At 35.8% G+C, this 15,262-nt stretch overlaps 1 protein-coding gene across 2 annotated transcripts in view; it reads right to left on the bottom strand.

The window, feature by feature from the left end:
* The window catches only part of BMP5 (bone morphogenetic protein 5), a 111,676-nt gene that overhangs the window by 39,171 nt on the left and 57,243 nt on the right, over positions 1-15,262 (bottom strand). The window lies entirely within an intron of this gene.

The raw sequence follows: 15,262 nt of genomic DNA, 5'->3' as shown, positions 1-15,262 counted from the left end.
CTATTATGCATTTTTATGACCTTTATACTACCGAATCTGTTGAGGAACATATTATTTATATAAGGAAAATCATATCTGTGCCCTATTAAGCTACATTACTCTTCTACTTGATCTACCACACCATACTGTCTGCCTCACAGAAGTCACTTCAAAGGTGGCTTACAAATAGTAAAAAGCAAATTTCAGATAAAACCAAATCATGCATATATATTATTTCTTTGGATAAAATAGTCTATTAATAATTGGAAATCTAATTTTTAACAGAAGCAAAGAATCTCAGCCAACATTTTAGAAGCTACATCTTCATTTCTTTATTTCAACTCAATTTACACCATTCTTCCATTAACTCAAGAGGTTAAAATAAATGTATCATGATCAATTAAATCATCCAGCTCTGAACTGTGCAACTATTATTTGCAACAATGCCACTTTTATTCTCCTTCACAAATTTTTAATCATGGTATTTATCAAAGGAAGGTTGAAAACAACTTTTAATATCCAAAAGAAGACTCAGTTTAAGATACCTAAGACATATGATGAGCATATACTACAATGCAATGAAAAGATTCATTTAGTTCCCATTTGGATTTTAAGAACCCCTTATATTCAGTGTGATGGAAAGTCAATACAATTATCGCTCTTTTTTTCACACTTGGAAAACTCTCCAAACAAATAGAATCCAAGAAAATATAGATTATCCTTAAAATTTTTAGATATTTGGTAAACATTTTTTGTGACTGTGATCCTGGAATTATCTTAATCATATTATTAGCTTCTTACATAGAAGGAGGCACCCTGTAGCTTGGGAAATACATGCTACCCTGCTTTCAAGTCTGCTTTCATTTGAAATAGGCTAAAATGTCCTAATACACTCTGTTTATAATACCATCCCTTGGCATACTACAAATAAACACGTGAAAAACAAGAAAGAACAAAGAAGTAAATTTTGAGAGCATTTCAACTAGTTAACAAGTATCTTTAGGTAGTTATTTAAGTGATATTTTCTATTATTTTTAAATTGTTCTATTTTTCCAGAATTTCCACCAAACTATCTATGTTCAACACCACCACCCCCAGACTTCCAAGCCTGTCTGTGAAGAAAATGTTCCAATTCTAATGGGTATATTTAGAAAAAGAACAAGCCAAAGGATTCATGCAAACCCTAAATAATCTGATTTTCAGTGATACAAACCACAGTTCATTGGAAGGTAAATATAGGTGAATAGCATGGTTTGAAAAATCCATACATTTGTAGTTCACCTATGAAAAGTTATGAATGCTATATAACTCTTTATACTTTCCTAAGCTCCACAATTTCCTGTTCTTGAGCAAAGGTATGTTATTTCTGACTGATAACTCCTCTTTTTTATTTTCTCCTCTCTCCTTTTATATAGGAACCTCTTCAGCATTACCTACAGACAAAAGAATATGCTTTGGGAGAGTCAAGCCTGTTACTAATAAGCACAATGATAACAATTCTGTAATTTTCACTAATACAGCAACTTTCATAACAGTATCATAAAGATAAATCCCCATCCACTCTGCAGAAAGTTAGATGTGATTTATTTTGAAATTATAAAATTATTCTGTTAAAAAAATGACACTTATACACTGGAAATAGTAGAAATACTAAATATCTCTTATGAACAAAATAAAATAAACCTGTTAAATTTGCCCTCTCTTACCATTTTTAGCTGATTTTTTTTTAACAGATAGCCTTACAATATCTAATAGGAGATTTTAAATATCAAAGCACTTAAAAAGAATGCAATATTGAGAAAATATGTAGAAAAATATATTTGTAGCAGAAAGAAATCCATAATATATCTGCTGTATATTCTGTCCAGTTATAATAATGAAACTAAAATAAAATCTGCATTCTAGCAAAGGAAATAAAGTCAATTTCCATGGATGTACATAAGCAAACATTCCAAAATGGTCCTGTGTTACTTTCCTGAGGCTGCTGTAAAAAAGTACCACAGACTGGGTGGCTTAAACAACAGAAATTTATTGGCTCACAGTTCTGGAGACTAGAAGTCCAAGATCAAGGTGCTGGCAGGGTTGATTCCTTTGAAGGCTGTGAAAGAAGGATCTGTTCGAGGTCTCCTCCTTGGCTTGTAGATGGCCATCCTCTCCTTGTGTCTTCCTATCATCTTCCCTCTAAATCTGTGTCTGTGTCCAAATTTCTCCTTTTTATAAGGACACCAGTCATATTGGCTTAAAGCTAATCCTAGTGACCTCATTTCAATTTAATGATCTCTTTAAAGGCCCTGTCTCCAAATAAGGTCTAGGCTTGAACATAGGAAATGGGGAAGAGGAGGGATCACATCAACCCATAATTCTATTTAAAAAATTTTTTTGATAAGGTAGGAAAGGTCCTGGAAGAGAATGTTCTGTGATCGAGATTATAGCAGCTATCAACATTGAAATGTTTTCAAAGCAAATTTATATTGATGAAAATAACTCATAATTACTAACATTTGTATTTTTCTCTTTCAGATAGAATTTGAACATTTGTCTTGACTACAATAGAGATCAGCATATTTTCTTATACCACTAACTGAAATCATCATATGGTTATTAAATCCAGAGCCATATTTAACAGATTTGCAGCACACAGAATTACTGGATATGGAATATCTAGATATATTAAATAAAATTAGTCAAAGGTGAGAAATATGTGTGTAAACATGTATACATTAATAATTCAGCACAAATACATTTGAGCTGATCTTTCATCATGATCAGGTTTGATCATGTCTAGTCATGGGAAATTGGTGGGCTTGAAGATACTGATTTGGTTTTTATTTTACTGACAATATGTGATCTGGAAGTCCCAAAATACCAGAAGAATAGGTACATCACTAAAAATTAAGCATCCACAGCCAAAACACCACAAAATTTGGCTATCATGCTCACAATTTACCTGAGAATACAGTTGGTGGAATGGAAAATTTGAGGCTATATATCTGAGTATGACACTGGAAAAGCTAAAGCAATTTTTGTCATTTTTATACAGATACCAGTATATTTTAATGAAGTAAACAAGAATCAGAGATCAGACAGAGCTTGATTTAGGAATTCCTCAGTCTCAGTTTTCCCATGTGTATAAAACATATCTTGTTAGTCACTCTCTTAAAAATCACTTATATAAGCCTAGTCAGAAGTGGCATTGTGGACGTAACATTTATCCATCTAGAAAAGCCTAAAAACAGACAACAGCAAGACACGTGTGGGTCCTGGTGCTTTTGATGACTATATTTCAAATGACGGCATCATACACAGATTTTAAAAATGCTATTTTTCAAACAACATAGATGGAAGATGATATAACTTATAACATGGTTATCTGTGATTCAAAATAAGGCTATAGTGATAGACATGTTTTTAACCATAGATGTGAAAAGTCTGAAGAAAGTTTTCTTTCAAATTTTGAGAGTGAAAAAAGGATATGACTTTATTAATGAATATTTTATATAACATGATTAAAATATGTATACATAATTATATCAGTAAGCTATTTTTTGCTACTTAACTACATTCAATATATATCTATGTCTATAAACAGATCCATGAAATAAATATTCAATTTTCCCCTCTAATTTTTTAAAATTCTTTATTTGGGTAAAGCAGATACCATTTTTATATAATCATATTATAATGACATGTTTTTCTTATAATCAGGCACACTATGCATGTAGGTTTGGATGTTTGAAACTTTAACTTTCTCTACTGTCTATATAACTGAATAAATGAAGCATTCTCATTATAAGGCTAAAATAAAAATTATGACCAAGAATTATGACAGTCAGCTAATCTGGGATTCTACTTCTGAAAGTGACCGAAATAAATCACAGAATACTAGAACTAAGTGGGACACAAATTACTTAGCCAACTTATTGTTCCATTGAAGAGAAAATTTAAAAATAAATCAAATTATTTCCCATGGTCACCAGCCAGTCGGAGCACCAGAACCCAGGTTTCCATAGTCCATTTTCAGCACACTCTCTCCGATCATGGAAACTCCCTTTAATCTCAAACCATATGTTAACTGCTCCCTGTGCTGAAAGTCACTGGGTTTTGTATTGGAAAACTAAAAGGTTGAGCTGAGCCAGCAGCCTCAAACAAGAGGGGTAGAAATGGAGCCAACGAGTGACCTGAGACATTTCAGAAATCCATCCATCCATCCATTCATTTATTCACTCTTTCAATATTTTTTTCTCTTTATTGACTCCACGTGATGGTTTTTCACTATATCAGTTTAACTAAACTGCAACTACACTATAAGTTTCCAGGTAAGGGTTGGTTACAAAAGAAATTTGGGTGGCCTTTGAAAAGTGGAAGTGAAGAAGTAGCCATATTTGTGTTTGGAAGACTTCTGTATGATCAAGTGTTTTCACAGCTTAGGCAATACTGTTGGGGTCTGCTGATCCACCTTATTGGTGTGGGGCAGCAGCTGGGCCTGCAGCTCCTTCAGATCCCAGTGAATTTCATTCAGTCCCTCTGAATCTAGGGCCAGGCATGTGGACACATCTGAGAGGAACGATCTGGTAGCTGAGAAATCACCTGCATCCTTGAAGCTGGAGGCTTGAAGGTAGCTTCCAGCTTGTCCTTATGGGCCCAGATCATCCTTGCAGGTTCTACTTTCTCCTTGTCTCCCCAGCTCACATCCACCTTTGCTTCCTGTCTGCCCAGAGCACCTTAGCTCAGTATCAGATGCAGAGCAACAGCCTTACACAAACTGTTCAACTACCTTCCATAATTGCATAAGGTCAGATCCCTACAGTGAATCCTTACAGAGGGATTAGACAGCTATCTTATGTTTGGTGGACTACATTGGAGCACTTATATCATGGAAGGACAGTACTTTGTTCTCAGTGGAACAGGCACTCTAGATATGAATTTTTCCTCTCTGCCCATGGGGTTTCTGCCAAAATCCCTATCCATGGAATTACAGAATGCCTTACTCACTGTCATGGCATCCCACCTGGCACTGCTTCTGATCAAAAAACCTGATGAACAGCAAGTGAAGTGCAGAATGGGTTCATTCTCACGGAATTCACTGATTTTACCATGTTTCCCATCACCTTGAAGCTGCTGGCTTGATAGGACAATGGAATGGCCTTTGAAGACTCAGTCATGCCACCAATTGGTTGTATCTTGTACAAAAGGACTAATATCCTGGGGGAGCTTTATAGAATCTAAATAAGCAATCAATATAGGACTATTTTTTCACAGCCATCTCTCTCATGAGTCTAGAAATCAAGGCATGGAAAGAGGAGTAGCTCCTCTCCTCAATCTACTTGATCCAACTAGCAAAATTTTTGCTGCTGGGCCCAAGATACCAGGCTCTGTTTGGTTCCCAGTAATGAAGTGCAGCCATTAGTGGCTATAGCAATGGTTCCATCAAATTAGAAGCTGAAACATCCACGTGGTCACTTTGGGCTCTTCATACCAGGGAATCAACAAGCCAATAAAGTACTACTTTATTATGTGGTATGAATGATCTTAAATATCAAGAGGAAACCAGGTTGATACTACCACAACATGAGAAAGGAGGAGTATGTCTGAAATACAAGAGATCACATGGAACACCTCTTGGTACTCCAGCGTCATATGACAAAAGCCAATGGGAAAACTACAGCTCAAATGCTGGCATCCCTGCTAATGGCCCAGACACTTCAAGGATGAATGTTCATTTTACCTCACCAGGTAAGGAACAATAACCACTGTGGTGCTTGCTGAAAACCAAGAGGCTATGGATTACATAGCAGGGAAAGGAGTTATAAATACCAACTACAACCATGTGACTGGTTGCAAAAATGAGGATTGTAATAGTTTTGAATATTATTTCCTTATTTTGATATTTTGAAAGGTATTTGTATACATATTAATCAATTCTTTTTTCTTCCCCATCTACCTACCATCTAGTATAAGTAGTTTTGATAGTAGCTAACCTCATATTTCAGTGTTGAAATTACAGGATCTCAAAGGGAGAATATGACTCAGCTAGAAATGGAATGAACGACATCCAAAGAGGGATAAAAAGGCAGATGAATTACTTTACTATTTTACTTTATGGAAAGTATGAACAGTTATAAAAAGTATGTGTTGGTTCCAAGTTGACAAGGGTGGACTGTTGCAGCTTTATACTTTGTCAAATTAGCTAAACTGAAACTAAAAATCCCAGAATTCTCTTCCCTGTTTGGTTCTTTGTTCAGATTAGCCATAGAAGAAATTTGTGCAGGAGCAGAAGTAAAGCAGCAGCCAAGTGTATGCTTGGAAGGTTGGTAAAGTGCCGGGCTTTCCTGCTGCTCGCGCACATGTCGCTGATCTGCTGGCCCCCTTGCTGGGAACAGCTGGGCCTGCAGCTCTTCCAGCTTCCACTGGATCTCCATTCCATGAGGTTCTCCAAATCCTGACCCACAATTCCTCCTGCCAGATCACCTCCTTCAGCTTCTCCACATCCTGAGCGAGGGGCATGTGGAGCTCATGGTGAAGTGTACCAGCTTCCCTGCAGGTCACCCACAGCATTGAAATTGGGGTTGCTGAGAGGTAGAATGGGTTACAGTTCGTCCTTGGGGTTCCAGCTTATCCTCCCAAGTTTTAGTTCTCATTCTTACTCCACATCCATTTTCCTTCCCAGTTGCCTGGGCTCCAAACTTCAGATCCATCACCAGATGCAGAAACAAGACTCTTACATGAACTGTTTGAACAGGTCCCACAGTTGCATTATGAGTGATACAGCATAAAGGACTTATTTGCATTATGAATTTCATATAAGTCAAATCACTGTAATAAGTCCCTTATTCGTTACCATTCATAATGGTTCTACATCTCTTATTCAACAATAACTGGCATGCTCCCTGGTATGTGTTGAATTTGGAAATAGGATCTTCACAGTTGTAATCAAGTTAAGATGAGGTCATTACAATGGATCCCAACCCCATATGACTGTTTTCCTTGTAAAAAGAGGAGAAGAAACATAGTGAAGGGCCCCCACCCATAAGATGGCGAACTTCCTGCTTCTCTTCTGAGTCCTCGGTTCCCGCCGGTGCCACCTGAAGCCCAATCACCCCTCGCCCCCCTAATCCCAGCACCTAGCCAATAGCCACCAGCCCCATAGCAGTGACACCACAATCACCCCATGCCCCTTCCTATATAACCCAGCACCTTTCCCTAATAAAGCGGAATTCTCCGGTGAATTGCTGCTGTGTGTCGCTCCCTTCCTTTCACATAGAAGTTAAGATATGCAGAGGAAAGACAGCCACATAAGGACAAAGGCAGAGGTGACAATTATGCTGATACAAGCCAAGGAACTTCTGGGGCTACTAGAAGCTGGAAGAGGCAACAAAATATCCTCCCCAAGAGACTTTGAAGGAAGGATGGCCCTACCAATACCTTGGTATTTGGACTCCTAGCATCTGAAACTATGATAGAATACATTTCTGGTGTATTAACCCATCCAGGTTTTTGGTAATTTGTTACAGCAGCCCTGAGAAACTAATACACTTCTCTAGCTGAGATATTTCACTACTAAATAGGAGGTGGTCAGCAATATTAAATACTGAGAGGAATAGAAAGAATGAAAAAGTGTCCGTAAGATTCGGTGGCTAGGAAACTGTTCATGGATGATAAGTAGAGTGTAGTTATAGGAATGAAATTACAGTGGGTGGCAGGCTGAAGAGAAGATGTGGAGAAGATGTGGCTAAGATGTGGAGAAGAGCAACAGTGAGAAATTTGGGGCAGTAGGAGCAAACAGAATCAAGGAGAAGGATTTTTAGTTAATGCAAAAAATGAGGATACTTATAGGACACATATAAATTCATAATTAAAAAACAGAACTCCTCACAGTACTTCAACATAAGTAGAACTGTGAATAGACAACAGTGAAAATCTTCCAAAATAAGCAGGTGCTTGGTTACCTTTCTGTAATACTATTGTTGGAGTTCACAGGTAAAACTTTATAAGTTAAATCACTTCTTAGCAAGGGGAGTTGGGTAAACTAACACTTTATAGATGAGTTTTTGGATGAGATACTCATCTTTTTCTGAGATCTGTTTTATCAGAGTATTGTGTCACTGACCTATAGCAAATTCTTTTGCTTGTTTCTAAATACGATTAATAACATTTCTCATTGGTATCTTATTACTTGAGCAGAATGTATAAAACTCACGGATCCTCTGAAGAGCCTCATTATAAGCCTACCTTTATATAGCAGAGAAACATAGTTATAAGTGGAGCTGGCATCTGCTTAGTTTCGACAATGACTTGCTATGCTTAGGCTTTCCTTAATATTAGAAAAAACAATTATACCTTTTAAACCACCATTCTAAGGTTCTATTTATTTTTTAAATGGAGATTAAAATAATATCTACCTCAAATCTATGACAGGGATAAAAGGATACATAAATAAAAATGCTGTGTAAATTACTACAATTGATATTTTCTTACCAAAACACATTTATGGCATGTAAGTGTGTATATAATAAGTTGAATATATTATGGTTGATGATATGATTAGGGTCAAAAGTGATTTATGCAGTTATTACTACAAAGGTTCTTCAATAACATTAAAATTTTGGATAGTGTAATTCATTCATTTTCTTTAACTTTAGTGGCATTTATTGATATACATTGTGTATATGAACCTTTTTTCCTAAACTCAACTAGGGGGAAAAAATTAAGTTGAAAACTTATCAAAAGAAAGTGAAAGTATTTATTTAGCCAGCAATGAGGTAATGAAAGATTAATAGTCTTCGAATTATTATCATTTCAATTGTATGTATGTATGTATAAATGTGCATGTGTGTATAATGTCAATGTTTTATATATATATAAAGTAAACACATATATATATAGAAAAAGAGGAAAAAAGAAGAGAAGTACTACAACCATTCTATTATCTAACCAAGAAGCACTAAGCCTGGCAAGAAAAGCTTTGAGATATTTTCTGGAAGATACACAGATAAATTTTAGAGGAAAAAATCCCTATTTCCATGAGATGTGAACCCTATAGTCCACAGTGACATCTCCACTTTTCCCAAAATTTCTACTGTTATAAGTACTTCACCTCCCTCCATCTCTTTTTTTCTTTGAATAGCATATCAAGTCTAGCAAAAATGTAATGATGGTCACCCAAGGAGAGAGCCTATGTCTTTCTCTGGGCATTGACACAAACACGTCACACCATTTAAGGAACCCAACGTACAGCTCTAGCATGCAACACACAAGGGACTACATATTAGACATGGTATTTTATGGAGTTTATAATGTCAAAAGTTTCTCTCATGAGCAGCTTTAGCTTAAAAGTGTTAGGTTGGACTTTGTTAGCTGATTGATATTTTCAAATGGTATTTATTTTTTCTCCCAAAACAAATGTGAAACAGTAAAATCTAAATCTCACAGAGCATCCATTTTCAGAATATCTGATTCAATGCCGTATTTACATTTAAAAGGTATGGGTGCAAATTGGTGAAATAGTAATATTAGATGAAATTGAATGACAAACATGGCAAAAAAACGGAGAAACAAGTTGAATTCCCAATACGGAAACTCAAATCACTTTTTTCTCTGCAAAATTTTTTGATTGCCAAGATATTGCTAATGGCTAGCAAGTTCCCTGGCATTAATTACCTCCTCCCATATCTTTCTCCTGCAGAGAAATCTACATCTCTACATATATAACTCCAGAGCTACTGGAGGTATATACATATACAGAGAGAGGGGAGGTCCCTTCATTCAACAAAACGAGGAAGTGAGACTGTTTACACAGATAGTTCAACCACTTTTTAATGCCCCCTAATGAATGAACAAAATACCCGCTGCAAGTTCCTAAGAGCCTTTCCATGCTATGCTTCGCATGATCCAGAAAATAAACAGTCAAAGAAAAATTGACTTGATGGCACAAATTATTCCCTTTTTCAGGTTTACAACTTAAATCTTCAGACAGAGCAGGATCTCTCAACCTCAGCATTACGGACATTTTGGGTCAGAGCTTTTTATTAGGCAAAAGCTCTCCTTCCGTTGTAGCAGCATCTCCCGCTACACCAGAATTTCTACCCTCTAGATGCCAAAAGCCGCCCCCCAACTCTTACCAACTGTGACAGTCGGAAATGTCTTCAGATACTGCTAAATGTTTCCTGGGGGCCAAAATGCCCCAGTTGAGAATCACTTAAACAGAGCATGATGCCGGCACGGTGAAGAAATACAAGCTACGCTCCTGTACTGGCCTATATTCTTACAGAAAACAACCTCGGCCATCCCAGCATCCTGGCTCTGCTACACGGCACTCAAGAGCCCGTGAAATCTTCCTGAATGGAAGCTGTCAAAGTACGTGCTGAGGTCTGTCCACAGAAGAACCACAAGTCTTAAGAGAAGCAGCCGAGGGGAGCTGATGTAAATAGGAAGCTGACTGTGAGATGGAATGACGACAGCTTAAGTAAACATACCCAAGAGTGAGGGTGGCTCCTGACGTCAAGCAGGCTGGCTTGAAATGTTTTCACAATGGAGTACAGAAATTTGCATTCACAGTAGAACATTGGGAAAAGGTTGAATTATACACAGCACATTTTCTCTGGGGAATATATATATATATTTGTGAAAAAAATTAATTCAAGTAAAGCACTTAGCACCGTGCCAGACATACACTGAGTGTCCATTAAATGGGTAAGGGCTGGGCTGGCCGCTATGCTTAGTAGTAATACTGGCACTGATAATTTTATCTGTATTATTACCTCTTTACACATTTACACATTTTAATGCTCAGGAATAGTTCGTCTAGGGTACACCTCTCTCTTCCTCTCCCTCTCTCTCTCTTTCTCCCTCCTTTTCTCTCAATCACTCTCTCTGTGGCTATAGAAAGTTCCCGTTCACCTTGAAAGGCCCAGCTTACAGGCAAACTCCTCGCAATGGCTTCCCCTAAGGTCCCTCAGCCTCCCACATGAAGAATTAATTTTCCCTTCATTTGTATTTCCACAACACTTAGTACATACTTACATCATAGTGCTTAGCACATTGTATTACAGTTATTAAAGTCTGTGTGCGGCAGGCCCACCGCAGCCCCCGGCCCTCAGGCTATGGGCTTTTAAGATCTTATTTACTTGGCCGTATGTCCCATGTGCTTGCTACATGGTAGGTGCTCACCAAAAGCATGCTGAACTCAGCTGAATTATCTGGAAAATTCAATCATGTGGAAACCTCATTTCCCAATAATGTCAGATATATGAGGTGTGATTGAAGAGCACTGCCTTCTATGTAGAATTTGGGGCTGTCAGCCTTATACAAAAAGATTAAATAAGTGAAATGATGCAGTGTGTTAAATTTTTACCAAGAAAAATAAAGATTTGGATAAATGTCAGAACACTCCTTTCAAATGCACACATTTAAATATGAGCAGGGATAAATGGGGGAGGTGGAAGATAGTGGGAACAAAATATATAATTTTAAGAGTTTTTAGCTTTGCTAAGATAAATACATGTGAAAAAAGATGATATAATGGGTCTTTTTAAAAACTCTGCATAAGACTGTCAAAAAATTCATATACTAGATGGTTACTAGATCAGACAATGCCTTGAACATAAAACATATCTATAAAACATCTATATTACTGCAAATCCCCATCCCAACCCTTGTAGATAATACCACAGGAAGAGTGAGCTTTATATGTGAAATAATGCATAAATATATATACACACACATACATACATATACATATACACACATTATATATTGTCAAGTGCACTGTATAGAGTATATAGCCTGCACTGACTTTTCAATTGCTTCTGAGTTTAAATCAAAAACACTAAGTAGATAAAATCCAGAAGTTGAAGATAGACATTTTAATTGGAAGTTTTAAGAGGTGATCCTAGCTTTGAAAAAGGCTAGGAGTACAATTTTTCCCCTACCTTTTTATAAATAAGATGTGTCCCATCCACATACCTCTTCAACTGTATTTTGAAGAGTGTGACTATTTTTCTAAAACTTGTGTTTTCAGGGACAAGTTCACGCATAGTTCCAATGGTATTGCTGTTAAGTTGGTGGAAATTTCATTACTAGACTTAAAAATGTACTAATTTCTTTTTATATGACATAAAGATTAGGTAATTTTTTTATTAAGTAAAGGTAACTAGCATCATATTACTTATTTTATCTTAACATAAAAGTAGGTGTTGGTAAATGATACCTAGTATTATTATAATAACCACCTACTTTTAATTACCCTGTGTATACAATCCTCTAAACCCTAGTAAAAGAGATGCATTTATTAAGGTGTATGAATATATATTAACCTATGTATTTATTAAGTACTAATTATGGTCTTGACACTTTGACAGGCACTAGTCCTTCTCAAATCACCTGAAAAATTTTTATTGTTCTGAAATACTTATTTTTGCTTTTGTTCTTTTTAGACTTTGTTTATAAACTGAGACTCTGGGATATATAACACTTTTGCCATATGGAATTCCAAAGCTCATGCTATTATTGCTATGTGTTACCATTTTCCACAGTGCCTGAGATTCTATACAGAAACTTGAAGTATTATGAGAGGCATAAGTGATGCTTCTATATCATTTGTCCTTTAAACATTTTCTTTGGAAGAGAAAGTGGTATACAAAAAATAAATCCTGGTTGTATAGACAATGACAGGGCACAAGACTGCATTTTCTTACAATGCAGATTAATGAACCACTGGCAATGGCCAAATGCCTATTTTAAAGACAAGGAAGGCATTTTGCCAGAGATTCTTTCACATGATCAATGGTATATAAATTGAAATGTAGAATATTCATGTGTGAGTGAGTTCATATGTTTCAGAGATTGAAAAAAGATAACTGGGAAGAAAATCCCACATACATTAGTAAAAACAAAACCACAGAAAACAAAAAGTATAACATAACCCTACATGATGGAAATCGTAATTCAGCAACAATACTTAATAGATATTAAAAATGTAAACTTGGTAGAATTGAATTAATATTAAATTGAATTTACTTAATTGAATTTTAGAAAATACTATTCAGTAAATTGGATAGCAACCTATCCAATTTATACCATTCTAGAGTTTAGAATTGCAAAGCACAGGAATAGCTATCAAATGTATACATGCACTTGAGAGTTCAGAAATCATTTTTCAAAGATTTAGGTATTTTTCCTATTTTTTTTTTGGTTAAGTTTCCTAGCATCCTTGCTGTTTTTGCAAGGATACTAGGAAATCCTTGAAATAGATTTAAACATGTATTAAAATAAGTTAAGACTTAACCAAATTATACCCAGGAGTACTGAAGCATTGAGAGTAATATCTTTAAATCAGGTATAAATATTGAAACACCAAAAGTTCAAAATAAATTAATCTCTCATTTTTCCAGAGAAATGAAATTTCTTGACAATGAAGTCTGGTAAGTTAAGTATCAACACCCATAAATATTATAAAATGTACATAATTAATAAAAATCAGTATGGGTTCACTCAGAAATAAATCTATAAGTTATTATCATTAGATGCTTCTATTAGTCTTTTAGTTTACCATTTTTGTTATGTCTTAAATTATACAGGTCATGTACTGGAAAACAGAGATAAAAGAAAGCTAAAAGGGATAGTTAGTTCAATGGATGACATTAAAAAATATCCTGAGCAGACAGAACAAAAGACCTAAATAAAAGTCAGGCCTTTAATTATGATCAAAGTAAAAATCTATAGTTAGATTCCAATAATCATTAAATATATTCCAGAAGATAGAGATCTGGCATGCCAATGGTTCCTGTAAAAAAAATACTTGGAATATTAAATAACCAACTATAAATTCAATATGCTTAAAAATATATTGTGAATGATCAAAAATAAAGGTAATTCAAACACTTTAGGATATATCATAGAAGATTATCACAATTAAGGGGAGTAATGATTTCAAAACTATAATTCATACAAGAAAATTAGTAGTTCTAAGGATAAAAATAAAGTTAGTTAAGACACTATCCCTTCTTTATTGAGTTCACGCTCCAAATGTGGAAACAGACACAAAAAAGAGAATTATAAGTAAAAAATTTGTTAGTTATGGCAATATAATTAAGTAACATTTGTAGTAGCATTTCAATCACTTAATTTTAAAAGATAGCTTCACTGTTTAGTATTTAAAAAAATAATAATGGCCAGATACATGTGGCATGGCATATAGTGGTATTCCCCTGGTCCCTGTCCATTCAGACCCTGGCCCCCGTCCAGGGTGCGCCTGGTCTGGCACACAAGGACTCCTCCACTTATGCCCACCCAGCCACATGCCCACCTGCCAGAACATATCCTGCACAAAGTATCCTAGGATACCCTGGTCCACAGCCACTCAGCCTCTAGCCAGCCAACCAAAGCCACCAGGAACATGTAATCTACCCAAGGGACATTCTTACCAAAGTCTATTCCTTGAAGATAGGGAGAGGTAACTGCTTGCCTAATTCATAGAAACAAACACAGAAAGTCAAACAAAATTGGGAGACAGAGGAACATGCTCCAAACAAAAAATAAGACAAAACTTCAGAAGAAGAACTAAATGAATAAGAGTTAAGAAATCTACCTGATAATGAGTTCAAATTGGTTGTAAAGTACTAGCCAGACTTAAGAGAAGAGTAGATGAATTCCGGGGGGACTTCGACCAAATACACTATATAAAAAAGAACAAATCAGACTTGAAGAACAGAGTAAATGAAATGTAAAGAACACTAGAGGTGCTCAACAGCATTTTAGAGGAGGCAGAAGAATAGATCGGTCACTGGAAGACAGGGTAATGGAAAGCACTCAAGATAAACAGCTAAAAGAAAAAAGAATTTAAAAATTGAGGTTAGCTAAAGGCATTTCTAGGAAGACATTATACTAACATTCACATTATAGAAGTCCTAGATGAGGAAGAGAGAAGGAGGGAACATTTTATTTGAAGAAATAATAACTGAAAAACCTCCTAAATCTAGAGAAGGAAACAGACACCCAGTTCTAGGAAGCACAGAATGTACTAAACTAGATGAACCCAAGGAAGTCCAAACCACGATACATAATAATTAAAATGTTAAAGTTCAAACACAAAGAGAAAACCTTAACAACATCAACAGAAAAGCCATCAGTTACATACAAGAGAAACCACATAAGGCTATTAGCTGATTTTTCAGCAGAAAGTTTATAGGCCAAAAGGGAATAACAAGATATATTCAAAGTGCTGAAAGGAAAAAAACTACAACGAAGAATACTCTACCTAGAAAGGTTATTATTTAGAACTGAAGAA

Source organism: Manis pentadactyla, chromosome 16, assembly GCF_030020395.1.
Source record: "Manis pentadactyla isolate mManPen7 chromosome 16, mManPen7.hap1, whole genome shotgun sequence".
Classification (NCBI taxonomy): domain Eukaryota; kingdom Metazoa; phylum Chordata; class Mammalia; order Pholidota; family Manidae; genus Manis; species Manis pentadactyla.
This window is presented reverse-complemented; position numbering and strand designations above follow the sequence as displayed.